The 27,430-nt window shown below is 36.3% G+C and overlaps 1 protein-coding gene across 1 annotated transcript in view; it reads left to right on the forward strand.

Moving 5' to 3' along the window:
- Positions 1–18,077: 18,077 nt before the first annotated feature.
- The window catches only part of LOC106137337 (spondin-2), a 45,769-nt gene continuing 36,416 nt past the window's right edge, over positions 18,078–27,430 (forward strand). Inside the window, exon 1 of the mRNA XM_013338147.2 lies at positions 18,078–18,273. The gene's annotated coding sequence lies outside the window, so the exon portion shown is untranslated. The remainder of the gene's footprint in view (positions 18,274–27,430) is intronic.

Below are 27,430 nucleotides of genomic sequence, written 5' to 3' on the forward strand. Positions count from 1 at the left end.
TTTTGATTTGAATCGATATAAAAAGCTATAAATAATTATACATACATACATACATATGGTCACGTCTATATCCCTTGCGGGGTAGACAGAGCCAACAGTCTTAAAAAGGCTGAATGGCCACGTTCAGCTATTTGGCTTAATGATAGAATTGAGATTCAAATAGTGACAGGTTGCTAACCCAACGCCTAAAAAAGAATCCCAAGTTTGTAAGCCTATCCCTTAGTCGCCTTTTTACGTCATCCATGGAAAAGAGCTGGAGTGGTCCTATTCTTTTTTGTGTTGGTGCCGGGAACCACACGGCACCATAAATAATTAATTCTTATGTTTATTATAATGAAAAATGATGATAATGATTAAAAAAATAGCATTTTATTGATTTAATTCATTATGCTTTGTTTATTGATTTAGTTCCCGTGGTTTAGGTATTTATTTTTTGACCACCCGATACGAGATGGCGCCTCATGAGAATTTAAGAAATAACACGATTGTAGCCGCCGGCAAAATTTTTAATTAATTAAGTTTTAATTAAGTAATTTTAGTTTCGCCAGTACTTACTTCCATTATTATACTTACCTTTTTTTGTCTTTAGAATTTATTCGTTTTTTAACAGCTGCGCCCCCGGGACTTTGCTTTTGTAGGAAAAAGCTTTTGTAGGAAAAATAAATTATGTTCTATTCCAGGCATTATTCTTCCCGTGTACGTAAGTTTCATCAAAATCTATCCAGTTGAATTTGCATGATTGAATAGCATACTCAAACACGCACTCACGTAGGCACATCTATTTTTTTGCATAATATTAGTTTATGTCAATGCAAGGCTCTTAATCTAAGCAATCTTTTTATGGAAGCGAAATTAACGTAGGCGAAGCCGCGGGCAAAAGCTAGTAAATAAATAAAAATACGGGACAAATTGCACTGATTGAGCTAGCCTCGAAGTAAGTTTGAGACTTGTGTTACGAGATACTAACTCAACAATATAGTAGATATATATTTTATAATAAATACTTATATAGATAAACATCCATTCCTTTATAAAAAAATGTTATATAACACGCATAGTTAATACTGACAAGCACCAATTTTTTTTGAATGCGGTAAAAAATAAAGAAAATGATAACGAGAAAAATAAATATTACCACAATTTACGAGTTGTCGTTTTGCGTAGTTGACATTTTGCGCATGGCATGACAGTCTAACGTGCCCTAAGTTCACTAGGTGCGTTGACCGCTATTGTGTGACTAGAACAAGACAGTGTAAGATATTATCGCAGAGGTTTGTTGTACTCAAAGACTTCCTTTGCTTGCTTCTGTTAAGTTCAATATAGAGTTGGCATGCACAATACTATTTGTGTTTCATATCACAATTGAGCTTGATTAAGTTGTTCTTATATATTAAGAGCATTAACCATTAAAATAAAGCAAGATGTCAGCATATGCTGGAAAAAGGATTTTAATAAAAGCAAAAAAATCATAACTTCCCCCTTCCATATGGTTGTGAACATGTGTTGAATGCCTTATTTAGCTTATTAAATTATATAATAATACAATTTCTTCATAATTCTCACCTACTAGCTACATGAGAAGAATCTTTTTGACGGATTTTCTTTTTAAGAATTAAATTATAAAAAAATTGAGCGATATAATATAGCGAATGGACAATAATATATTTGAACTTACAGAAACCACTCCAAGGATACTTAATTTGCATTGAAGTAGAGATAGTAAGTAATATGCTTCAGGCAATTTCAGAACTTAAACAATTGTCACAGCTGTCAACGATGCACATTGGATTTAATATTTTTTGTGAAGTTCCTTGTGCTTATGTGCTTCTATGTAATACAGTCTTAATTATACATAATATACATACAAATAGTCACGTCTATATCCCTTGCGGGGTAGACAGAGCCAACAGTCTTGAAAAGACTGAATGGCCACGTTCAGCTATTTGGCTTAATGATAGAATTGAGATTCAAATAGTGACAGGTTGCTAGCCCACCGCCTAAAGAAGAATCCTAAGTTTGTAAGCCTATCCCTTAGTCGTCTTTTACGACATCCATGGTAAAGAGATGGAGAGGTCCTATTCTTTTTATCATTGGTGCCGGGAACCACACGGCACCGTCTTAATTATGTTTAATATGTTCAAAACAGCATTTTGATCGCTCTTCCTCTCATTTCATTACAATCTGGCCTTTTCCCTTAATCAGACTGATAGTAAATGTAGGTAAGAGCTAAACCTACGACACAAGTAGTCTCGAGTATAATAACTTGTTTATTCCAGACAAACGTGAAAACATGTATCTATTGTTCCTCTTAACAATGGGCTTGTAGTAATTTGTGACAAGAATACTAATAACTAATTTGCTCAATATCCATATACATGTTATTAAATAATAAAAAAAAAATCTTAAGATTCATCTTTTGGGCGAAGTGCTAGCTAACCTGTCACTATATGAATCTCAATTCTATCATTAAACCAAACAGCTGAACGTGGCCTATCATTCTGTCAAAGACTGTTGGCTCCGTCTACCCCACAAGTGATATAGACGAGACTATATGTTTGTAAATTGAGGAAATTCTAAAGCTTCTTTACAATTTTTTTCTTCTTGCATAATTTCTCAATTAACAAAAAAGAAATATAACTAAGAGTATAATACGAAATGGAAATTCTCATTAATTAAATACAATCTAATTAAGAGAAGACAAGGGGCGATAGGAATAATAGTCTGATAATAATGACGACGACATTCTCATTTCAGCAATTACGTTAAATTGCTAATTAATAGGAAATTACAGTTCTTGTTCGTTATGATCAAATTATTATGTTTAGGTATATGTTCAGTATTGAAATTTCTACATACATACATACATAAAATCACGCCTCTTTCCCGGAGGGGTAGGCAGAGACTACCTCTTTCCACTTGCCACGATCTCTGCATACTTCTTTCGCTTCGTCCACATTCATAACTCTCTTCATACAAGCTCGGCGGTTTCGGGTACTTTTGACCTGACCCTTTACCAGGACGTCCTTAATTTGATCAAGATACGTTCGTCTAGGTCTTCCCACTCCGACCTTTCCCTCCACACTCTCCTTGTATATCTGCTTAGTCAACCTGCTTTCATTCATCCTCTCCACATGACCGAACCATCTTAACATACCCTTTTCTATTCCTGTAACTACATCTTCTTTCACATCACAACATTCCCTTATCACGCTGTTCCTTATCCTGTCACTCAATTTCACACCCATCATACTCCTTAACGCTCTCATTTCCACTGCATTTATTCTGCTTTCATGCTTCTTTTGCCATACCCAACTTTCACTCCCATACATTAATGTCGGGACCAACACGCCCCTGTGCACAGCCAGTCGAGCCTTTTTGGATAGTTTCTGACTGCTCATAAAGGCATGCAAAGCTCCATTCACCATGTTCCCCGCGTTCACTCTCCTTTCAATATCACTATCATACTTGCCATCTGATGTAAACTTTGATCCTAGATATACAAACTCTTTCACTTGCTCCACTTTTTCTCCTCCAATCAAAATATTACATGCTGTCATTTCTTTCTCCATTTCAAAAACCAGTGTTTTAGTTTTACTTACGTTCACTTTCATTCCTTTCTCTTTTAAAGCTTCATGCATACAGTTTACCATCTCCTGTAACTCCTCCGCTGATGACGCCAGTATAACCTGATCGTCGGCATAGAGCAGACATTTGACGAGTAACTCATTCATCCTTAATCCACTTTTAGACTCTTTCAAATCTGTCAAACAGCTATCCATAAATAGGTTGAACAGCCACGGTGACGCAACACATCCTTGCCTAACGCCTTTCTCAATCTTAAACCACTCAGTGTGCGCTCCGTTTATCCTGACACAAGCACTCGAATCCTCATATAAGGATTTCAGTGCTCGTATCAAGAGACTGCTCACCCCATGCATAGAAAGTGCTGACCACAATTCATTCCTCTCAACTCTGTCATAGGCCTTTTCCAGATCTACGAATGTGCAATAGACTTTTTGACTCTTGGCCAAAAACTTTTCGGCTATGCACCGCAAGGAAAAGACCTGATCAGTACATCCCATTCCCTTTCGAAATCCCGCTTGAGCATCCCATATTTTGTCATCAGTTTCATTCCTGACTCTATTAATCAATACCTTAGCATACAATTTGCCGACGACGCTAAGCAGGCTTATACCACGATAATTTTTGCAGTCCAGCTGTGACCCTTTTCCTTTGTAAAGTGGCACGATAACAGCCTTACACCAATCTTTTGGTACTCGGCCGCTTCTCCAACACAAATTGAAAAGGCAGTACAACTGACTAGCTACTACGCCTTTTCCTGCTTTAAGCATCTCGACCGACACTCTATCACACCCAGCAGCCTTTCCCGCTTTCATACTCTTAAGTGCTTCCACAATTTCGAACATTTCAATTTCGCCTTCCATCTCATTCTCTTTTTCTTCGCTATAGCAGAAATCTTTCTTATTTCCTTCCTTTTTTCAAATAAACTTTCAAAATAGTCCTTCCATATCTTTAGTACACATTCTTCTCCTTTCACAACGCTACCATCCTGGCATCTGATCCTAGTCAGCTCTCTGGTTATAGTATTTCCTCGGGCTGACCTTACGGATTTCCAGAATACTTTCAGATTTGACTGAAAGTCTTCTGATAGCCTTTTATCAAAATCCTCTTTATACTCTTCTTTCTTTCTAATCACAGCTTTCTTAACCAAATCTTTCATTTTCTTATATTCCTTACGTGCTTCATTCACATCTTCATCTATAACCTCTTGCATTCTTAAGTTAGCTTTTGCTGCTAACAAATCCAGCCATGCTTTCTTCTTTAATCGCACAAGTTCTTGCACATCTTTACTCATCCACGCATTTTTGTGATTTTTTCCTTTCCTTCTTCTACTTACACCACACACTTCAACAGCTACTTTCACAATTCTTTCTTTAAATTCCTTCCATCCATCTTCAATATCGCTCATTTCCTCTAAATCTTCAAATTCATCCTTCAGTTTATTAATATACTTCTTACCTACATCCATATCTTACATCTATATTTTCTACTTTTACTCTTTCCAAAGCGCTGGTTTGCTCCCTTACCCTGTGCCGCCAGCGATTGAAGATACCCCTTATCCGGGATATCACCAGTAAATGGTCCGAGTCAATGCCAGCACCGCGATATGCACGGGTATCCAGCACTTTGTTCTTCAATCTTTCATCTACAATCACAAAGTCTATCATACTTTTTAAAATACCTTCCACTCTTGTGTAGGTGTGGATCTCTTTATGTTGAAACATTGAGTTCGACACAAAAAGATCCCACTCTAGACAAATTTCTAATACACTTCTTCCATTATCATTCACCTTTTCGTCACCAAACGCACCAAGCACCTTTTCATATCCATCACGCTTTACACCCACCCATCCATTAAAATCACCTAACATAATAATCTTCTCATTTGGCTTGGTAACTTTCAATACTTCTCTTACACTATTCCAGAACTCCTCGTTTTCGCTTTTTGCTGATGTTGTACCCCTCGAACCCACATCCCAAGGTGCATAAACACCTAGAACGAAGATCCGAGTGATTCCAACTTTCAGCCTAATCCATAGAAGACGAGGGCTGACACACTCATACTCATTCACGCACTCAGCCATTCGTGCAGAAAGAATTAGACCGACCCCTTGACAGCCTCGGCTGGTACTGGAAATTCCAGACCAATACGCCGTGTAAGGGCCGTGCTGCGTCGCGTCGCATCCTTTCCGCTTCGTTTCATTCACGCACAACACATCCAAACGTCTTTCATCCATCATCTGGCATACTTCCTCAATCTTATCCTTCATTCCTCCTCTTACATTCATCGTCGCAAAGCGGCTTTCAGCAGACCGCATACCGCTCCCGCCGGGAACGAGACGTGATGGGGTGCGGACACCATCGCCGCCATCTAGGTGCTCTTTCAAAAAATTTGCATCCATGCGATTCCCACGAGACGCTAGGGAAAAATTTTGTCCGCCCCAGCAGAGCCCCGCATGCCAGGGTAAGGCTAGCCATTACCTGGGGGTCGCCCAACCCCATGGCGGAAGTGGCACGCTCGAGACTAGGCTCGCCCCTAGCCATGCATCCATCGGCGCGGCAGACCTTAGATTGGCAGGGATTTACATTAAAGAGGAATCCCAAGTCTATCCCTTAGTCGGCTCTTACGACATCCGTGGGAAAGAGATGGAGTGGTCCTATTCTTTTGTAATGGTGCCGGGAACCACACGGCAAATTGAAATTTCTGCTTAAATTAATCGAGGTGTTTGGTAAAATTTTCTATGAACTGCGGGATAGATTACCTATATGAATTGAAACTAATATGTATGAAAATATTAAAAGAAAATTCTATGAAAGTAAGTTTATTTGTTTGTTTGTTGCCTCTTCATGCAATCTTATTGACATTTATTATATTACAATATATATTATATACATAAGCAACGCGTGATTATATGTATGTATATAATAACTAGACGTAAGTAAATATCTCTTGAACTCATCGACACATTTTGGTGAAACTTCAAGTCCAGCATACAATCAAGTCAAAACAGTCAATACAGTCAAATACAATCAAAACAGTCGCTGTAGAATATAAACATGCTTTGGACTTCATTCTTAGCAACAATGGTTAATAGAATAAGACAACTCCATCTCTTTCCAACGGATGCCCTATCCGTTGGAAAGAGATGGAGTTGTCAGGCTACAAAAAGGCTACTGAGGGAAAGGTTTTTTCAAACTTGGGATTTTTCTTTTCAATCTGCCTGGTGGTATATTTGTACGATAATGGATATTCTATTCTATTTCCCATAAAAAAGTAATTTAATCTATACTAATATTATAAAGTTGAAGAGTTTGTTTGTTTGTTTGAACGCGAAGCAGGAACTTCCGGTTCGAATTGAAAAATTCTTTTTGTGTTGAATAGACCATTTATCGAGGAAGGTTTTAGGCTTTATAACATCACGATGCAATTATAAGGAGCGAAGAAATAATGGAGAATGTGAAAAAAATCGGGGACAATTATTCATCCTTGAGGGCTTCAATGATGCCCATCATAACTATTCATTATAAGTCGCGGGCACAGCTAGTGCTAGATATTATTTCATCTTATACAAGTTTTAACAACGTACCCATTAGACATCTATCTAGATATATTTAGAAATGAAATGGAAAATATCTACAAAAATTTACTCTAAATCGAATCTAAATAGTAAATTTCACGAGACATACCAACACGACGTTACATAAAATCCATTTGCCTGAATTGTCGTTCCAATATACGCTATTGCTAACAGAATAAACTTTCATACCAACACATCGGATTCAATTTTCAAGCGCCACATGATGTAGACGGATGGGCGCGGGGCGTGTGAGAATTTGATTCAACTACGATAGATTAAATTAATGTTGCCCTATTCGCCATTTTAAATTCCACGTCGCCGAGGAATATTATAGTGGATTTGCGGAATTCGTTTTGAAATTCAAATATTGGAATGTTATTTTAAGGTTATGTATTAAATCTTATATATTAAACAATGGTCGTCCCCGTACTCCTCCGAAACGGCTTGACCGATTCTCATGGAATTTTGTGAGCATATTGAGTAGGTTTTTATACCCCTTAGTGATAAGGGTTGTTGTTGATCCCCTTAGTTGATAACCGCTAACATTTTATTTAATCAGAATGTACTTAAAAATATTTATATGGCAAAACAACATTTGCTGGGACAGCTAGTACATACATACATACATATGATCACGTCTATATCCCTTGCGGGGTAGACAGAGCCAACAGTCTTGAAAAGACTGAATGGCCACGTTCAGCTATTTGGCTTAATGATAGAACCGAGATTCAAATAGTGACAAGTTGCTAGCCCATCGCCTAAAAGAGGAATCCTAAGTTTATAAGCCTATCCCTTAGTCGCCTTTTACGACATCCATGGGAAATAGATGGAGTGGTCCTATTCTTTTTTGTAATAGTGCCGGGAACCACACGGCACAGCTAGTTCATGTATATATGTATGCGATATTTATTATACTTATTCTTCTAGAACGGATAAGAGTTTTCCGAGTAGACTGAATGCTAGCCCATTTCGCCAGCTTTTATTTTGAGGGAAATCATCGTGATGAAATCTGTTTATTTCAGACAAATACATTTTAAACCATCATTTTAATGTAGTCCCAGAAACAAAAGTAGGAAAAATATGAATTGATACGATGCATAAGCCAACTTGGTACATCTTATAGTACTTAACTTCACAATAATTTATACAAATTTACAACTGGATTCCCTGCTTTGGCGCGTTTTCAGCAAAGGTGTTGTAATTTATACCTTTATTTTTTGACGACGTTGTTATTTTATCTTTTTACAATGTATTAGATATAACTTTTGAAATTTATATCCAAAATTTATATTATATGAATAGTATCAAGGAAATAACATAATACTGACAGCTGTTAAGATTATTTTATTACCATTTTACCAGATTCTAGGGTACTCGCGGGCATTTCAGAAAAACCTTGCTTAGTGCACCCCTTGACCACATGAGAAGCCTATATGCCTAAAAATTCCGGTTTAGGCTATACATTGAAATGTCAGTCAGTCCATCAATAAGTCAAGTATATTATATACACGGGTGTCTTCTTGCACATACTTACTTATATAATTCCAGATGAATTTTAATGATAATTTAACAGTGGGAAGACCTAGACGAACATATCTTGATCAAATTAAGGACGTCCTGGTAAAGGGTCAGGTCAAAAGTACCCGAAACCGCCGAGCTTGCATGAAGAGAGTTATGAATGTGGATGAAGCAAAGGAAGTATGCAGGGATCGTGGCAAGTGGAAAGAGGTAGTCTCTGCCTACCCCTCCGGGAAAGAGGCGTGATTTTATGTATGTATGTATTTAACAGTTCCCGTAATGAGAAGGCGCTGGTGGATTCTCATCAATTTTCCAAGTATGAGCTATCATTAGCTTTTGGAACGCCGACGGAGCCGTGGAGAATTAACTATTGGCAAACAAACGAAGGTAAACACTCGCTTCATTCAATTAGCGTTGCTGGAGCGACCGTACTTGTGTGTTGGTGGTATAAAACAATGATTCTACAGAGATAAATTGTAATCGCTAACAACAGTCACAAAGACCGCGACTAAGGAAAAGGCTAATAGACTTGAGATTCTTCTTGCTATAAGATGGGCTGGGAATCTGTCGCTATTTAAGTTTCAATTCTATCATTAAGCCGTATGGCTGAACGGGGTCTATCAATCTTTTCAAGACTGTTTGCTCTGCAAGAGATAAAGAATGACTATATGTATGTTTTTATGTGTAAAGTGGCGATGGGCGGGCCATATATGCCGCACCACAGACGACCGCTGGGGCAAAGTGGTACTGGAATGGAGACCCAGAACTGGTCGCCGAAATGTGGGTAAACCACCTATCAGATGGACGGACGATCTGGGCAAGATTGCTGGAAGGAGGTGGATGGGAAAAGCACAAAACCGTGGAGAATGGCGTGCATTACTAGAGGTCTACATCCAGCAGTGGATGAATATGGGCTGAAGAAGAAGAAGAAGAGATGTTTTTATGTATGTCTATGAACTGGAACCCTTTCATTATGCGGCTCGTATCAGCATACGATACAACTATACGGTATAGTTACTGGAAAATTGGTAGAGCCTTAGATCAACTAAGGTGCAGAGAACTGTACAAAGCTCTGTTTCTATACAATCATTGATATTACAATTTACTACATGTTGGTTTCAATTTACTAGTAATTTACATGATATTCTATCTCACATTTGCTGCTATGAACTGCTTCAAATCACTTCCTAATGAACCTACTGACTCTCATTATTGAGAACTTAAATGTAATATAATAACTGACCCAGTCTGTGTTATTTGTCTATGTGTTATATATATGAGGTAAATGATATTATTATTTTACAGAAAAACATAATAATCAGGCCTCGGGATATGACGACCCCATCGCCCCCTGGGTCACCTTCCCAGTGCAATCAGTCTCCGCAGGGCAGCTTGTGGCGAGCTGTTGGGGAGTAGCGACCCCACGGACCTGAGTGCTCCCAGGGGAGGCCCCTGTTCCTCGCCTCCGATCTTCCTTAGCCAGGGTCGGAGTGGAAACCGATGACGGACAGGACCCCTACCTCTGGCTTGCCTTAACCGGCCGGTCAGAGTGGAGTCGCGAGAGCTATACGCTCGAAGGATGGAAGTGTAAAATGTCATAACGCCTGGGGTGCCTGACTGGATCACCACGATTTCACGCCCCGTAGTCTCACCTCTCGACAACCTTAGCCACCCACGCCGATGTTGCCCCTTTGTTGCTTATCATGGTGACTGATTTGAGGGGCCCATTTAGTGAGTGGCGAGTCACCACCTGCCACATAGTAGTCACGTATTCATGATTATGGCAGGTGTCCAAACTTCTCCAGCAATAGCCCAGTTTAAATTCATCCAAACGTCAACTCCATAACCCATCATCCTTTTCCTTATTTTGTAATAGATCCACCTTCTGCCGAGACCTGTTCATGGACATATCGTCTATTGTTTTGGCAGAAGAATAACATAACATTAACTTCTCCAAAGGGCCTCACGCAAGCCTCTCAAAAAACCGGGGTGTATAGACCCGTGAAATCCAAGAGGAGAAACAATGATATATAATTTAATCATAACCCTGTTCTGCGCGAAAAAAAATAACCGTGTTCATCGTAGGTAGATCCTAATCACCTTCAAACTGCGAACATTTTAAAAATTGAAACGCTTCCGCAGCTTTTTAATTTGGTCAGTTCAAAAATCAGCCAGCACATTCCACACTCAATGTACACTACTGGGCAGATTTCCCTGGAGACTGGCTGTTATGAGCATATTGTGACTCGTACAGTGGGCGACATAGACAAGTGTACCACCTTCGCGTTTTTTGGTACGTTTTGATGTAGCCAAAACAAGAAACATTCATGCATATGGTCATGTTTATATCCCTCGCGGGGTAGACAGAGCCTACAGTCTTGAAAAAACTGAATGGCCACGTTCAGCTATTTGGCTTAATGATAGAATTGAGATTCAAATAGCGACAGGTTGCTAGCCCATCCCAAGTTTGTCTATCCCTTAGTCGCCTTTTACGACATCCATGGGAAAGAGATGGAGTGGTCCTATTCTTTTTTGTATTAGTGCCGGGAACCACACGGCAAATAACAAGAAATAAAGTACGTATTAAGAAATCATATTGGTGTGCTCCAGATTAGACAAAACCATCAATGATATTTTACGTTTTTAAGGAAATAAAGATACATATCAAAGCCTACAACAGCTGAAGGTGTCCCATCAGTCTTATCAAGACTACTGGCTCTGTCTACCCCGCCAGGGATATAGACGTGATTGTATGTATGTATGTAAAGATACCTATAATTATTATGAGTACCTATTACCTTTACCGACGAGCTTGCTACTTCATAACGACTTTTAAAAGGGCACACTTTTTCAATGTGTTAGCCACTGTACTTCTCATACTTTTATTTGTACCGGTGGAGGTTTATTTGGTTATTTTCTCTCCAAAAAGGTTGTTTACACCTGAATAGCAAAATTTCATCACAAGACTGTGTGAGTAGGTTTGGTGTGATTTTTTAAAATTAAAGTTTTGAATAGTTGAATAGAACCGTGTGGTTCCCGGCACCAATATAGAAAAGGACCACTAAATCTCTTTCCCATGGTTATCGTAAAAGGCGACTAAGGGAGATGTTTATAAACTTGGGATTATTCTTTTAAGCGATGGACTAGCAACCTGTCACTATTTAAATCTCAATTCTATAATTAAGCCTAATAGCTGAACGTGGCCTTCCAGTCTTTCAAGACTGCTGGCACTGTCTACTCCGCAAGGGATATAAACGTGTTTATATGAATGTGTAAAATGTTAAATTTCTGAGCACCGCAAGCAAAGTCGCTTCCCGCGATGTCTCTCTGTATGTATGTAAGCTTAGATCTTTAAAACTACACAACGAATTTAGATGCAGTTATTTATAGTTAGAGTGATTCAAAAGGAAGGTTTATAATATTTAAAATTATTAATATTTCAATTAAATCAATTAATCATAACAATGTATTTCTCTTGTCCACATTTCTATTCTAATTCTAAGTTTGTATAATTGTGAAGTTGACGTTATTGAAGTAAACGCTTCAGTGCAGTTTGTTACCGCTTCATCTTCACTGACGCTTCGGAAGCGGCTGTAAAATTAACCAACCAATATTTTGATACCAAAAGGAATACAATTGTTAAATGTTTGTAATGTCCCATAATAATTAGTAAAAACTTTGAATATGAATGTATAAATGCTACCCGTGAGAAGCCGGGGCGGGTCGCTAGTTTATAAGTGGCTGTCATATTCTTGGCTTAAGTCTGGGTGGTACTTTCACCTATCTGTAGAGGAGACCGAATCAGCCTACCACTATCAGAGATTGGCTACAGCTAATGAACCGTTTTCGATGAAACTTAAAGTAATCTATTATTCATATTTTTATTATTATTTCTTTTTTTTAAATTCATTGCACCACCCGTGTACCTCTCAGTTTGGTCCGAAGGTTCGACTGGCAGAGAATGCCTTGTGGCATTAAGTCCACCTGTTGTACATTTTACGTGTATAAAGTTTAAATAAATAAATAAACTCGAAAGTCAAAATCAAATAACCGTACAAAGCCGTGAACAAAACTAGACTTTTATAAAACGAATTTTATTTTAAAATACTCTAATGCATCCCGCTTTGAGTCATTGCAGGATTTCAGAGAAAAATTACGCATTCATAAAGAACAATGGCTACCTATTCACTACATAAACCATCCGTCCCTTTGTCTGTGCATTCTGTCATCATGTCGATCGATTTGTTCCTGTTGTAGCTTTATGATTAACCCTGTGGGGACATGTCTACGCCACAAGTTACAAATAAAATAATGCGACGCTACCAGTCAAAACAGCGAAAAAATTCTATCATTAAGCCAAAAAGCTGAACGTGGCCTATCAGTCTTTTCAAGACGGCTCTGACTACCCTACAAGGGATATAGACGTGACATATGGATGTATGTATTTAAAAATAAAAAGACTGTCTTGAAGCTAACAATATTAAAGAACTTCTCATAAGTAGAAACCTTTTAACTTGTCGAAGTTGCAAAGGGAGCGAACCGATCAATTTATTGGATAAAGTCGTTACTGACGCCTTTTGTTGCGCTTAACATCGAAAATTTATTTAAAAAGGACCCAAATTGTTGGCAACACAATAGCTAGCAATGCTGGGACAATTTGTCATTCGGCAGCCATAATGACAATTTGGCTTATTTTGATGTAACGATTACATTGCTCAATTTGATCTGATGAAAAGTCATAATAATGCGTTTATTTGAATTTTTAAGGGTCAGAGTATAAGTGCCGTGTGGCACCAATCCAAAAAAGAATAGGACCACTCCATCTCTTTCCCGTGGATGTCGTAAAAGGCGACTAAGGGTTAGGCTTACAAACTTGGGATTCTTTTTTAGGCGATGGGCCAGCAACCTGTCACTATTTGAATCTCAATTCTATCATTAAGCCAAATAGCTGAATGTGGCCATTCAGTCTTTTCAAGACTGTTGGCTCTGTCTACCCCGCAAGGGATATAGACGTGGCCCTATGTATGTATGTAAGAGTTTAAGGCTATTCGAAAAAGTAAAGGATGAAATATGTATCCCTTCCTCCTTTTTTATGTTAACATACAAAATGTTTGTACCTTGGAAATTGTATATTTATTAAGTCCTTTGCCCTCTGAAAATTCAATAGCAATATATTCAAATTATTATTTTTTATTAATAATTGTAAGATCTTTTGGTTTCACAACATAATACATATAACTTAAACTAATTTTACTGCCGCTTCCAGAGCGTCAGTGCAGAAGAAGCTTTAACAAACTGCACTGCAGCATTTTCTTCAATAACGTCAACTTCACAATTATCCAAACTAAAATAGAAATGTCTTCGAGAGGATACATCGTTGTCTGCTGATAATGAGTGCCTGGTGAATGTATAACAAAACAATATTATTGTATATACATACACTATAATTATAATTAATTGAATACTCTAATTACTTTACTAGTCAAGCAGAGCCTTCGTTTTTTTTGGGCTACCAAACTTGGGCTAATTATGAGCAGTGTCTGTATACTGGTTTAAACCAAATGACTAATACGAAGAGGGGTTAAAATTCACATAAAAATAAACCCTGAAAAAATAACTCTAATTCAGAAGAAAATGAATTAAAATTGCGGCTATGGGTCATGGTCAGGTCATGCTATCTTATTTATTATTATGTAATTATATAGTTACTATAAAATTAGCAAAATTTTATCAGCAAGAAGTATCTGACGTTTTGAGAATTTTAAACGTTCGAAGCGAGAAAACATAACCCTCATTTAGTGATTCGCTTACCTTCCGGCTTATCGGCTTTCAGAGACATATATACATACATATATATACATATAATCACGTCTATATCCCTTGCGGGGTGGACAAAGCCGACAGTCTTAAAAAGACTAACAGGCCACGTTCGGCTGCTTGGTTTAATGATAGAATTGAGATTCAAATAGTGACAGATTGCTAGAATAAAGCTAGCCTAAAGGAAGAATCCCAAGTTTATAAGCCGATAGGCTTAAGGGATACCTTAGTCGCCTTTTACGTCATCCACGGAAAGAGATGGAGTAGTCCCATTCTTTTTCCTATTGGTGCCGGGAACCACACGGCACCTTTCACTCTTATTCATATGCACTTCACTTCCAAAGAGATCGCAAGTTCGGAAGGACATAAATTGACATTGGGCCGAGAATCATACGGCCCATTTCGATTCATTGTGGCCGCGTTTTATTTTGGCAATAAAATTCCGGGCCACGTCGCTAAACCTTTTAATATGTATGAATTTGTACCAGTTTTATTAAGGCTCGCAACGCGTTTTGATAAACTTCTCGTACGTAAGTATATTGCATACATACATATAATCACGTACATACATACATACATATGTTCACGTCTAAATCCCTTGCGGGGTAGACAGAGCCAACAGTCTCGAAAGGGCTGAATGGCCAGGTTCAGCTATTTGGCTTAATGATAGAATTGAGATTCAAATAGCGACAGGTTGCTAGCCCATCGCCTAAAAAGAATCCCAAGTTTGTAAGCCTATCCCTTAGTCGCCTTTTACGACATCCATGGGAAAGAGATGGAGTGGTCCTATTCTTTTTTGTATTGGTGCCGGGAACCACACGGCATATAATCACGTCTTTATCCTTTACAGGGTGAACAGCCCCACAAAGACTGAAAGGCAAAGTTTGAACTGTATGGTCTGTGGCGCAGCGGTAGTACGCTTCTGTGACATCGGAGGTCCCGGGTTCGAATCCTGGCTACGGTATGATGAGAAAATAACTTTTTCTGATTGGCCTGGATCTTGGATGTTTATCTATATAAGCATTTATTACAAAATATATAATATATCGTTGAGTTAGTATCTCGTAACACAAGTCTCGAACTTACTTCGAGGCTAACTTAATCAGTGTTTTTTGTCCCGTATATATTTATTTAAATATATACGGGACAAATAACACTGATAACCATAAATATGGTTTTAAGATTTTAAGAGAAAATTAATCTGGTAATTTGAATACCTAATGACGTGCCATAATAAATATCAGAATAGGCCTTCATCTATTTATAACCAGGAAATATAATAGCTTCCCTAATTCCCTAACTAATGGCATTGTAAAAGTGATTCCTTACGCGTGTCACGTACTTGTCATAATTAATTTAAGACGAAATTTTACGTAATGAGGTATTATGATGATATGCTACCTTACTGCGCGTGGAGTTCCAGTTATAGCTACTTAACTATTCCTTTTTAACCCCCAACTGGAAAAGAGGGCTGTTATAATTTTGACGTGTCTGTCTGTCTGCGTCGTCATAGCTCACAAACTGAGGAAGCGATTTCAATTTAGTTTTTTTAATTATTGAAGGTGAGTCGCGTGGGAGTTAAAACTCATGAAGGGAGACTGAAAGGCGGCTCAAAAATTGTTACTTAAAACATACTAAGATACCTTGAGATTGGGTTTCTTGTATTATGTTTTACTTTTTAAAGGGGACGTAAATAGTCTGGGCTTTTTTTTAATTTTAATTTTTTTAGGCTTTTGTCTTCTATGGCACCTGATGGTAAGTGACGATGAATACGAAGATGATACATGCCTATCCAAGAGATATCCATTTATTCAACTTTTGAACTACTTACCTGGGAATATAGAATGTTGTCCGGGGCTTCGCTCCGGGGCTTTGTTCCGGCGCTTCTTATGTTTTGGAGGTATTTAACAGGATATAATATGACATTTGAAACAAAGGCACAGAAAGGAGTATATCTACTATTCCTGAGGCGCCGAGGTCCCGTGCAAAAGCTAGTATAATTAAACTCTGCTATATATATTTTGTATGATAACAAAATAGTACCCGACTGACGTCTGTACCAGAAAAATATTGGCAAGAAATCTATATCAATATAATTAATTAACCGATTTTGATGCCCCACGAAAATTCCATTGACAGTTTTAAATTTCATCAAAATCAGACGAACGGTTCGAAGGTTATCGCATTACAAACATACGTACAAAAAATAATTTTTCGTCCCAAAATTTATTGGTTACGAAAAAATCTAACAAAAATGAACCAAAAATAACATTTAAAGCGTTATTGCAAACAGATTCACAATCATTTTCTTCTCCGCTTTAATATCTCGCACAAAACGAATAATCCAAGAATTTGTTGACTTGAAAAATAAAGAACCTATGCTGAAATCCTCAAAAGATAATAGTATTGACAAGCGCTCAATATTGATGGAATATTTTGTACGTAAACATGATTCCACGGTCGTTTCCCTCAGACGACTTTTCATTATTTCTCTTGTTACATATGTATTTATTTATTTAAAACTTTATTGCACAAGAAACAAATGTACAAAAGGCGGTCTTAATGCCCTTGGCATTCTCTACCAGTCAACCAGCTGACCAAACAGAAAAAAATTAAGTTGGTGGTGCGATAAAGTGCACATGCATTCTGCATAATACATACATTTCATAATAATGCATTAATACATACTACAAGATATATACAAGACATATTCACGATTTTATAATTCTTTACGATTTTGGTTGATACACGTACGGGCTCTAAACTAACTAACTAACTTTAACTCCGGGATACTAAACTGCCGACGTCGTATGAAGTGACTAAGGAAATTAACAGATCTAATGCAAGATTTTTCTCGTAGTGAAAGAATAGCATCCTGAGCTAATTGTAAAAGTCAATCAAAAGAAAGGTAAAACTTTGGGAGTAGATTAGGCTCCTTTTGCGCCAAAGCGAATTTAAATAATATCATAAAACCTTGTTCTGTCTACCCCGGCAGAGATAAAAAAGTGGTATCTTCTCAGTAAGCGTGTGCATGTTTCCTAAGCCGTGGCTATAATAAAAAGAACGTAGGTAAAGCGAATGTGCTTTGAAAGCATTTTGTTGTATTTCTACCTCTAAAGTGGTTACCCAGATATACCCTAAGGAACCAAAAATACTGTTTTTTTTTTTGCATTTAAAAGTTATTTTTAAATCATGAAATTTACAACTTCAGTGTTTTTGAATTATTGAGCAATTTTTATTCTCTGTACCAAGGAAAATAAAAAAAATTATAGGAGAATTCATGTACAAAATAACCTAACAAAAACCAACTAAGAAAAGTTAGTGATCCTAAAAAAGTACTAGGCGAACAGAAATAACAAGAACTTCCCCAACACTGAAACTAATCAAGCCTCACATACTTGAAACTAGAATACCTCACGCACAGCTTCTGTTATCCCATTACATGTAGCCCAAATAAACATCTAATTCTTTCCTGCGCACCTCTGCACCCTCGTCTGTCTCCCTTCCACATATCCCTGTCTCTATCAGGCTCAATTCGGGTTTGTAGCTTACTCTGAGCTCCTAGTTTCGCCCGAGAGCTCGTGGCGTCCAGACGTGTTCTCCGCGTTCGAATATCAAAACATCACGATACAGGCGTGTTTTCGCCGGGACTTTAATGAAAAATTGATGAAAACGTGGGTTTAACGATCTTCCGACCATACTGGGACGTATTAGACTGTGTTTTTAATTAAACTTTGTGCGCTATACGGATATCGAGTGCTATGTAGCTGTAGATACGGTAAGTGCAATCGTTTCAGTGCCAATTTCAGGTGGGTAAGGTGACTGAAAATTGTCTTTCAGAGGCCTTGGGGCGGATATAACTCTTTTATTGTTGCTTCTCGGCTTTGAGTGGTTTGTTTCTATGTTTAATTCCGGATTAAAAACTTTATCGTTTGAATTTTTTAACGAGGTTTCAGTGTGGATTTTGTTCTTGTTGATCATATTTTAAATTTTTATAATAATGATCAAGAATCATGAATTATAATCGGAAATATTACCTTTAGCAAAAGTGCGGGACGCATAAAAAATATATACCTAAAAGGCAACGCTCACCAAAATTTAGAGCATTTAAGTTTGTAAACAATCATGAAAGTAAACATTAAAATTTATAAATATTTAAAGCATTTTGTTTCAGAAACAATCATTATTGTTTAATCATAAAGATCAAAATAGCTATGTAAAAATTGCTTATAATTATTAATTTGGCCTCAAAAAGTTCCCTATTCTATACCGTAACTAGTCTTTTAATACAAAATTTTTAATTAAAATCTTAGAATTAATTCAACTGATAATACAAAAAAAGCTGCAAAAAAATAAAACGTTCCTATTACCGCAATACTAAAAAGGCTTGAATATTCATAGCTCAAACAAATTGTTACACCCTCATAAACTAAGCAATTACTTATTCAAATCGCACAACATTATGCTATGCCAGTATAAATATTACATTCCCTTTTCAGCCTTCATACAATTTCCTTGGATGTTTACTCTACGAGCTACGGTGCTACGTGATCGTAGCGCTCGTAGCACTCGTAGCGGCCGTAGCTACGGTATTGTAGCCTTTTTGTTAGGCTAGTAGAGTAATGCATACACAAAGAATGTATTTTGTTTTTGTTAACTGCGCTAGTTTACATGGAGTGTAATTGGAAAGGTTGGAAGGTAAGTATGAACGTACCTTGATTACACTCGTAGCGGCCGTTCTGGTCTTAAATCTAGAATAGGTAGGTAGATCAGGTTTGCACATACATTAAATTACACTTTATCGCACCACCAACTTATATTATGTAGGTTGTATGTAGGTAAGGTTGACTGGTAGAGAATGCCAAACAGCATTAAGTCCGCCTTTTGTACATTATTTTTTGTGCAATAAAGTTTTAAATAATTAAATAAATACATATAATCACGCCTTTATCCCATGCGGGGTTGACAGAGCCAACAGTTTTTAAAAGGCTGATTGGCCACGTTTAGCTGTTTGGCTTAATGATACAATTGAGATTCAAATAGTGACAGGTTGCTAGCCCATCGTCTCAAAGAAGAATCCCAAGTTTATAAGCATATCCCTTAGGTGCCTTTTACGACATCCACGGAAAGAGATGGAGTGATCCTATTTCTTTTCAATTGGTGCCGGGAACCACACGGTACATATTAAAATTAAATATTCAAATGATTGTGGTTAGTTTAAAAATCAATTAAGAACTATTTAAGGGGCTTAAACGAATGAAGAAATTTTCACCGAATGAAATGAAGAGGGATAATATAGTTCTTAATTTAAATTTTAACTGTGGATAGCTTCATTTAAAATGAAGCGAAAATTCCACGGATTCGGAATTTAAAATGAATTTTTCTAGCGAAAACGTTAATGCAATTTTATGAAAGGTCTTGTAAAGGGTATTAAGTCGGATTTTTATACATGTGTTGCCATTTTTGAAAAAATAGAAGATATTCGTGTCTACCTGGAACTTTGCGTTCGACATACTACAGTACTTTTTCTAAGAAGAAACCTCATATTTTTTTCAGTATACTTATTCTGTTAGTAAAATAATGTGAAACTCCCTATCTTAATAATATAATTTTTTTTTTATTATAATTTAATAATGATTCCTGTTGATGCCAACTTATACCTTGTTTGTTCTGTTCCTATGGAAATTCAGAAAGATTAAATATTATTAACAACTCCTTTCCAATGACCAAATTTCGTAGATTTTAAACAGTTATCAAAACCTGTTCAGCATTACGCGAGAAAATCTCGGACAGACATACACATACATACAGATCAAACTGAGAACCTTCTTTTTTTGAATGCGGTTAAAAATCATTTCATATATACAAACAAAAATGAAACAAAGGACCAATTCGAAACAAAGCATTTTCAATAACGTTTTGACAAAAATTACGTAGGTATATATTGCAATTGTTTTGTCAATCGTAAAAAATATCCCTCCATTTTGTAAAAGTATCAACGGTGACAACACCATCTAAATTAAATATTACATTTATCTTTATATAATATCATAGTAAATAAAGTTTGTTTTAACCAAAATATCAGGACAAATTAATATAATACTGATTTCTTTGATTGGGCACTATGACTTATCTTTGAACGCATATGGTTTAGAAAGCCTAGGTATAATTCCAACAGATCGATTGCCTTGTTTTTATGTATTTACAAATAATAAAAAAAAATTATATTTGAATGTTTGTAACGAATAAATTCAAATAGACAGGTAGACTGATTTTCACCGAATTTAACACAGATATCGAATTTTCCAAGGGAGCGACGACCCGCCAATGTTAGTATATGTATAAAAATAGTGTAAACTATAACAAAATTGCACAAGAAAAGTTACCCATTTAAAAAACAAGATCACCACTCAAACAAGTTGTAATCTGAAGAGCTTTCAGTAATAAAATGTAAAGTTTTACAGCATCTTGCAACAAGGTAACATCTGTAAAGTAAAAAATTGGACCTGCCTTCGTAGATTAAGAAATCTTATTTTTCATCCATCAAGAGTGAACTTTATTCGCGGAGTTATACGGTTGAAATTTGTTAGAAGCGGATTTGGAGAATTGGCAAATCTCGCGGCTTGCATAGATGGAGACAAGTGGAGGTATTCTCTTGAGGTTTATGCCCGTCACGATCGAAGCAAACCATAAAGCGCTTCACGTCGAAAATTGAAAGTGACTTTAGCTGTAAAACGTAGCGGGTGAACTGCTGAAGCGCTCGAGGAAATATCAATTTCAGCGCTTACCTCGCTTTATGTTTATCTTCTCAGGGTAAGTGGGTTATTCGTAGGCAGTTTCAGAACTGCGAGACGAACAATTGAGGAATTGTTTTTTTAAGGCGAAGCGCACACTGATGAGCCCTGAAATTTGCATGTACGCGACGTAAATCGCTGTACGTTTCCAGAATATGGTAAATGTTGTGGGTCGTACGTGTGTATTGACTCGGTATAAAGATTTCAAACATATACTTATCATCATTTTTAAGATTTACATGTGTTTCCGCCCTCATGTATTTTATTTATAAAAATTTGGATGAGCAACAGTATATGTTCTAATCATTAGCTCATAAAATAAACATTTTAAAACCAATTCCAGGTCTTTACTGATAAAAACAACATAAAAATGAATTTTCGAGAACGCCGTCTATACATTCAGTTAAAAAAAAATAAAGCTAATGTTTAATTGCATACATACATGAACAATATAATATGAAAATAATATGTTTTTAAATAATACACGCGGATCCGATCACGTTTTAAAGTTGTAAATTAAATATAATTGTAATTGTAAATTAAATATAAAAAAATGAAAACAAAAATTATGAATCTATATTTCTACGTGTAATTGACATTATTACTTAAAATATTAATGGTATGTAGTTTGTAAAAAAATAACTTATGAAAAAGATTAAATAAATATAATGTATGTATAAAACATAAGCGTACGAACGATTTAATATCAAAGACGACACATTATCGACGTAACATGAAAAATCTTTTGTTATAACACAATAATCATGTACATTTGAAGTAAGTAACTGTCGAAGAAATAAAGAAGACGTAAAGAATATTCGTCTGATGTAATATTTAGTATCATTTCGAAAAAGCTTTTATTGACATGACAAGACATTAAGACGATGTATGTAGGTATAGAAAAATAAATCAATAGATAACTGTGTGAATGAAGAATACAACCATATTATTTCACTACATTAAATATTTTGCAAAATATCTAATTAAAATTTGCCTCTACTAGTGCTCCAAATATGTGCCGTGTGGTTCCCGGCACTTTTGAATTCCTATTCCTACTCCATTCTTTCTTTAAAAGGCGATTAAGGGAAAGTCTAATATACTTTAGATTGTTCTCGTAGGCGATGGGCTAACAACACCACACTATGTAATCTCAATTGCATCATTCAGATATTACGCTGCACGTGGCTTTTTTTTTTCAATACTGCTTACTCTGTCTACCCCGCAGGGGATAAAGACTTGACTATGTATGTAGTGGTCCAAATAAAAGATCTACATTACAAAACTTTTTACGGCTCTAACACAGGAGCGGAACATCAATCTAGTTGAGTCATACTTCGGGGATTTTTTCTATCTTATATTTTCGTCCGAAATCTTGTTTTGTCATATAAGATAATTTCAGCGTCGCCCGAGCGCAATTGTTGATGTAGCGGTCAGCGTTCTCGCTTTTCATGGCAAAAACACCAAACTCAGCTCGGTCGCCCAGGTACCGCACTTTGAAAACACTAATGAAAACAAACAATTTTCCTTTTGTCATGAACAAATATCAAGCAGTTTAATGTCGATATACAATATCTTTAAACACAATATCAAATGGCAATCACAAGATGGTGCACGCACCTTTAAGTAGTTAAGTTGTAAATATATATCAAAAGCGTCAAGTGCTAAGCTCGGAACTGAAAACTACATATTTGCAGAAAGCATAAGCGGCTCCACGAAAGCATTATACTCGTAAACGTCATAGTGGGAGTTTCTTTGATAAAGTAAGGCGAGACGGGTGTGGATAAAGTGTTTGGTCCAAGTTGTAAAAAATCGGTCGGTATTGTTTGACAAAAAAATTAACTGTATAATTTAAAAATTAAATAACGTTTTTGGTATAACCATCATTTTTCCTACTTGCCAAATGAAAAAACATTATAAGAAACTGTGGTAATTGTAAGATCAAGCAGCTTATGCTTGTTTTTAGATTTATCACAAAGTTACTTTTCACCAGTATCCATCTAATGTAAACTTAAACAGCAAGTTCTTTGAATTAAATAATTAATTAATCCTATTTGTTCCCTAATTCGTAATACCCACCACTTCGACCATAAAGTCAGTATAAAAATGTTGAAATTATATGTCTCTCAATGTATATTCTCTCTGTATATATAAATAAATATATACGGGACAAATTACACAGATTGAGTTAGACTCGAAGTAAATTCGAGACTTGTGTTACGAGATACTAACTTAACGATACTATATTTTATAATAAATACTTATATAGATAAACTTCCAAAACTCATCTCATCATACCCTGGCCGGTATTCGAACTCGGGACCTCCGGTGTCACAGACAAGCGTACTACCGCTGCGCCACAGAGGCCGTCAAAATATATCTCTCAATATATCTCTCTCAATCTTTTCCATCTTTGCGTGTTTCCATTTTCACTCTCTCCCACTTTCCATACCAAACAAAATTGTATTCCATGCCGCTAAACACCTAAACACCGTATGTAAAAAAAATCTCGCTACATTCCCGCTCACCTCTTTTACCTTGCACCATCTCATCTTCCCCGCACTCCCGAGAAGATTTATTCGCGGCGTGCCTCTGACACCATTCTTCGAGAAGTTGCACCTGTAAGTGCATAATGCAATCTGCACTTTGTAACATGAGAAGGGAATAAATTATACTGATTAAGGCACGTACGATTACTGTTAATTTTGTTTTTGTTTGTGGAATCGAATAAGATTGGAAGAGGTAATAACTTTAAGTAATAAGATAGCTTGTAACCTTTTTTGATAAATTGAAAAGGATCTTATATGCATAATTTAACTGGATGGCGCAATGATAGAATTAGGTATCAGAGATTCAGTCAGGTTATTAGCACATCGCCTAAAGGAATTTTAATTTTTTAACCTTTTCTTGATTTTTCTTCTTTCTGGCTTTAGTCCCGGTTGTATTGTTGTTGTTATATGTATGTATGTTGGAATGGGTGAGTTAGGTTTTTTACACGAAGCGACTCCCATCTGACCTCCGCATCCTCCTCAGCGGAACCTAACCCGTAATGGATCGAGTTCCCGTTGTCGATCATGGTTTCACATCCAGTTGCCTGAATGTGCAGGTTTCCTCACGATGTTTTCCCTCACCGTAGGAGCAGAGCGTAAAACTTTTTCTTGATAATTTTTTAACAATCCATGTAGGAAAAGAAAAAGATGACTCCCGCCATGTTTTTTTGCTTTTCTACCACACAAATATAAAAGGTTCAAATATATCTTATACATAAAATTCTCGTGTCGCAATGTTCGTTCCCGTATTCCTCCGAAACGGCTTGACCGATTCTCATGAAGTTTTGTAAGCATATGCTATTTTTCATACTCTATATACCACAGCGATAAGGGTTGTCCACATTAAATTCGTTTTTAACTAGAAATTACTTAAAAAATATTTATATAACAAAACAATGTTTGCCGGGACAGCTAGTAATTCCTATATAATCCACCAGTATTCATGTATATGGAACGTCTGGGCGTAAGCGGTACAGTAATGTATGGTCACTGATATCGAAGAATTCGGGAGTGTTGTGACCTATATATTTAGAAGAAGAATTATTTATGAAGGGTGAATTATTTATGAATTACAGCTGATTAGGAGCGAACCTAAGTATGATTAGGTAAAAATAATTATAATATAAGCTTATTTTGTTGATAGAAAACTATTTAGTTCTTTGTCTAGGTCTCTTTATATCAATTCAATTATTAAACTTTCCAGTATGATAAGCGCGTTACGGGTGAAAAACTATCGCTGTTTCGCTTTTTATTATAACGTGAAACGGGACAGCGATAGTTTTTCGCGCGATAAAAACGGTGTCGCGCGTGTCATACCTACTAGTAGCGCTGCTTTAGAATCTTGTAAATAATATTTTTTCTACCCCGTAAAGATCAAAAATACGATAACAAATGACTGTATTTGCATTATTGTCTATACATATATTTATTTGTCTGTTCAATATACTTGTATAAAATCGAGTACAATATTAAAAAGAAAGTTAACTTTATAGCTCAGTACATAACTCATGTAAAACACTCAATAAATCAGGACCTAGGATCGTGTATTATGAGAAAAAAAATGTCTAAAACACTGCATAAATTAATCATGTATGCGACTGACTTCACAAACAGAGGTGGATCGAGGGGCGTGAAAAATGTACTCGATTAAAAGTCGCATGAGCGAGTTCTGAGCGAGTACTTGTGGTTAAATTTTAGTTTCGTTATATGATATGGATTTAAGAATAAACGATTATGTTTTTCTTTATATTATTTTGTTTTTTTTTTTTTTATTACAATCTATTAGACTGTAAGGTATTGTAACATTCATCTATTAGACTGTAAGGACTGTAAGGTATTGTATATTTATGTATTCAGTGCGACGTTAATATAATTTGACTTGTTATATAAAATAGAATTTCTCTTTTTTATTTTAATTATTCAAATGTTGCAGAGACCATTTCCTAAGTTCCTCGTATTTAATAACTAAAAAGCTCTAACAAAACTAACAAGTGGCTAAATACTTCAAACAAAATAACGATACGGAAGACTGATTTGGAGCCACAAACTTCAATAACAATTATAACCTCAAAAGCCAAATCTCCGTGGAAAACTCAAAATGAATCTTATCTCTTACCGGTTAATGGCTATAATGAATTTGGCTGTATATTATTATATCTTGGTCAACGGAGACTGTGGTTTGTCAACGTACGATGACCTATTTCACATCTATTTTAAACGAACGTCGAGCGAGCTTGGCTGAACAAGCGTGTTCCTTTGCCTATACACACCTGAATTTCAAAAAATACAAAATTCTTTTAAATTCTTTTGACATTGTGGAACAGAGATTCCAATTCAATTTGTGTGTGTGTATTTTTTTTTTTTTGTAGACTTATTCAGAATACAATGTTTATTTTCTTTACTGGCTCAGTCTCGATTTTAAAACGCGATTATAGAGAACATGAGTTTTGACTTTAGGCTTTCTGGGTTTATATTCTGTATATTATCTAAAGGTTTCTGTATGTGCAATATATATAATGTGTGTCAATGCAAAGCAATCTAAGAATCGTGTAAATGCCGGTACTATATCCAGTTCAGTATATGAAAGGAAGGTTTTTGTCAAAATATGTAGACTGCGCACGCGCGTTAAACTTATTGGTGCATGAGTTGAGCATACAAGAGGGCCTGTTTATTAAAAATCCCGACATCAAAGGTCTGCCTGAGGTTTAAAGAGAATTTAAGAGTGACCCGTTTGGGAAATGTTTATTTACAAAAGCCACCCTGATTTTAACAAAAATAGGCCGGCTTTATTTTGGTTTCGGTAGAAAATGATTTTAAGATTTTCAACAATTTCATTGACTGGAACTGGAAAAAATTGAGGATAAAAATTTAAAATGATTATAAGCAAGATACAGCTGAACGAGGCCTACCTAGCTCTGTCTACTCCGCAAGACGTGACTACATGTATGTACGATCGCGTTCATATCTGCAGTCATAGTTTTAAAATTCTTACGGGTTAAAATAGCGTGCACTGTGGTTCCACTAGATACACACACACATGCATATTTAAAAGAATAAATATTCCTTCAAATGAATACGGTCTTTAATACCAATGATTACTAAGTAAAAGAGTTTATTATTCTATGACATATAACATAACAAAACAGAAAGAGACGGTAATCAACGATGGCCGAACTGGGCCCGATAATTGTCGATCGAAATATCGTCGTCTCTCATTATTTGCATAAGATTTGCCTATAGAGGAAAGCCTGCCAGACTTATGTCATTTCAATAAGGTTGAAAGTTTGTCTACACAGGACCCTAACATAGGTAGTGGTTCCTTTGAAAGTTATTGGGTAGCAATTTTATTACTTCGTGTGAGCAAGTGAGATCTAAGATATATTAAATAATCTCGCTTGCTCACACTCGCTTGTTCTAGTTACTAGCGTTACTTGGATTCCGAAGTTATTCAAGGATTTTTTTGTCTATTTTAGTGTTAGACAATTTTTAATGTTTCAAGGTGCCATTTAAACTAAATAACTGACTGACTAACCAACTAACTGATATCTAAGAATTACAATACCCGTGTTTTCAAACACAGGAATCAGCAAGAAAT

This window comes from Amyelois transitella, chromosome 8 (assembly GCF_032362555.1).
Source record: "Amyelois transitella isolate CPQ chromosome 8, ilAmyTran1.1, whole genome shotgun sequence".
NCBI lineage: Eukaryota > Metazoa > Arthropoda > Insecta > Lepidoptera > Pyralidae > Amyelois > Amyelois transitella.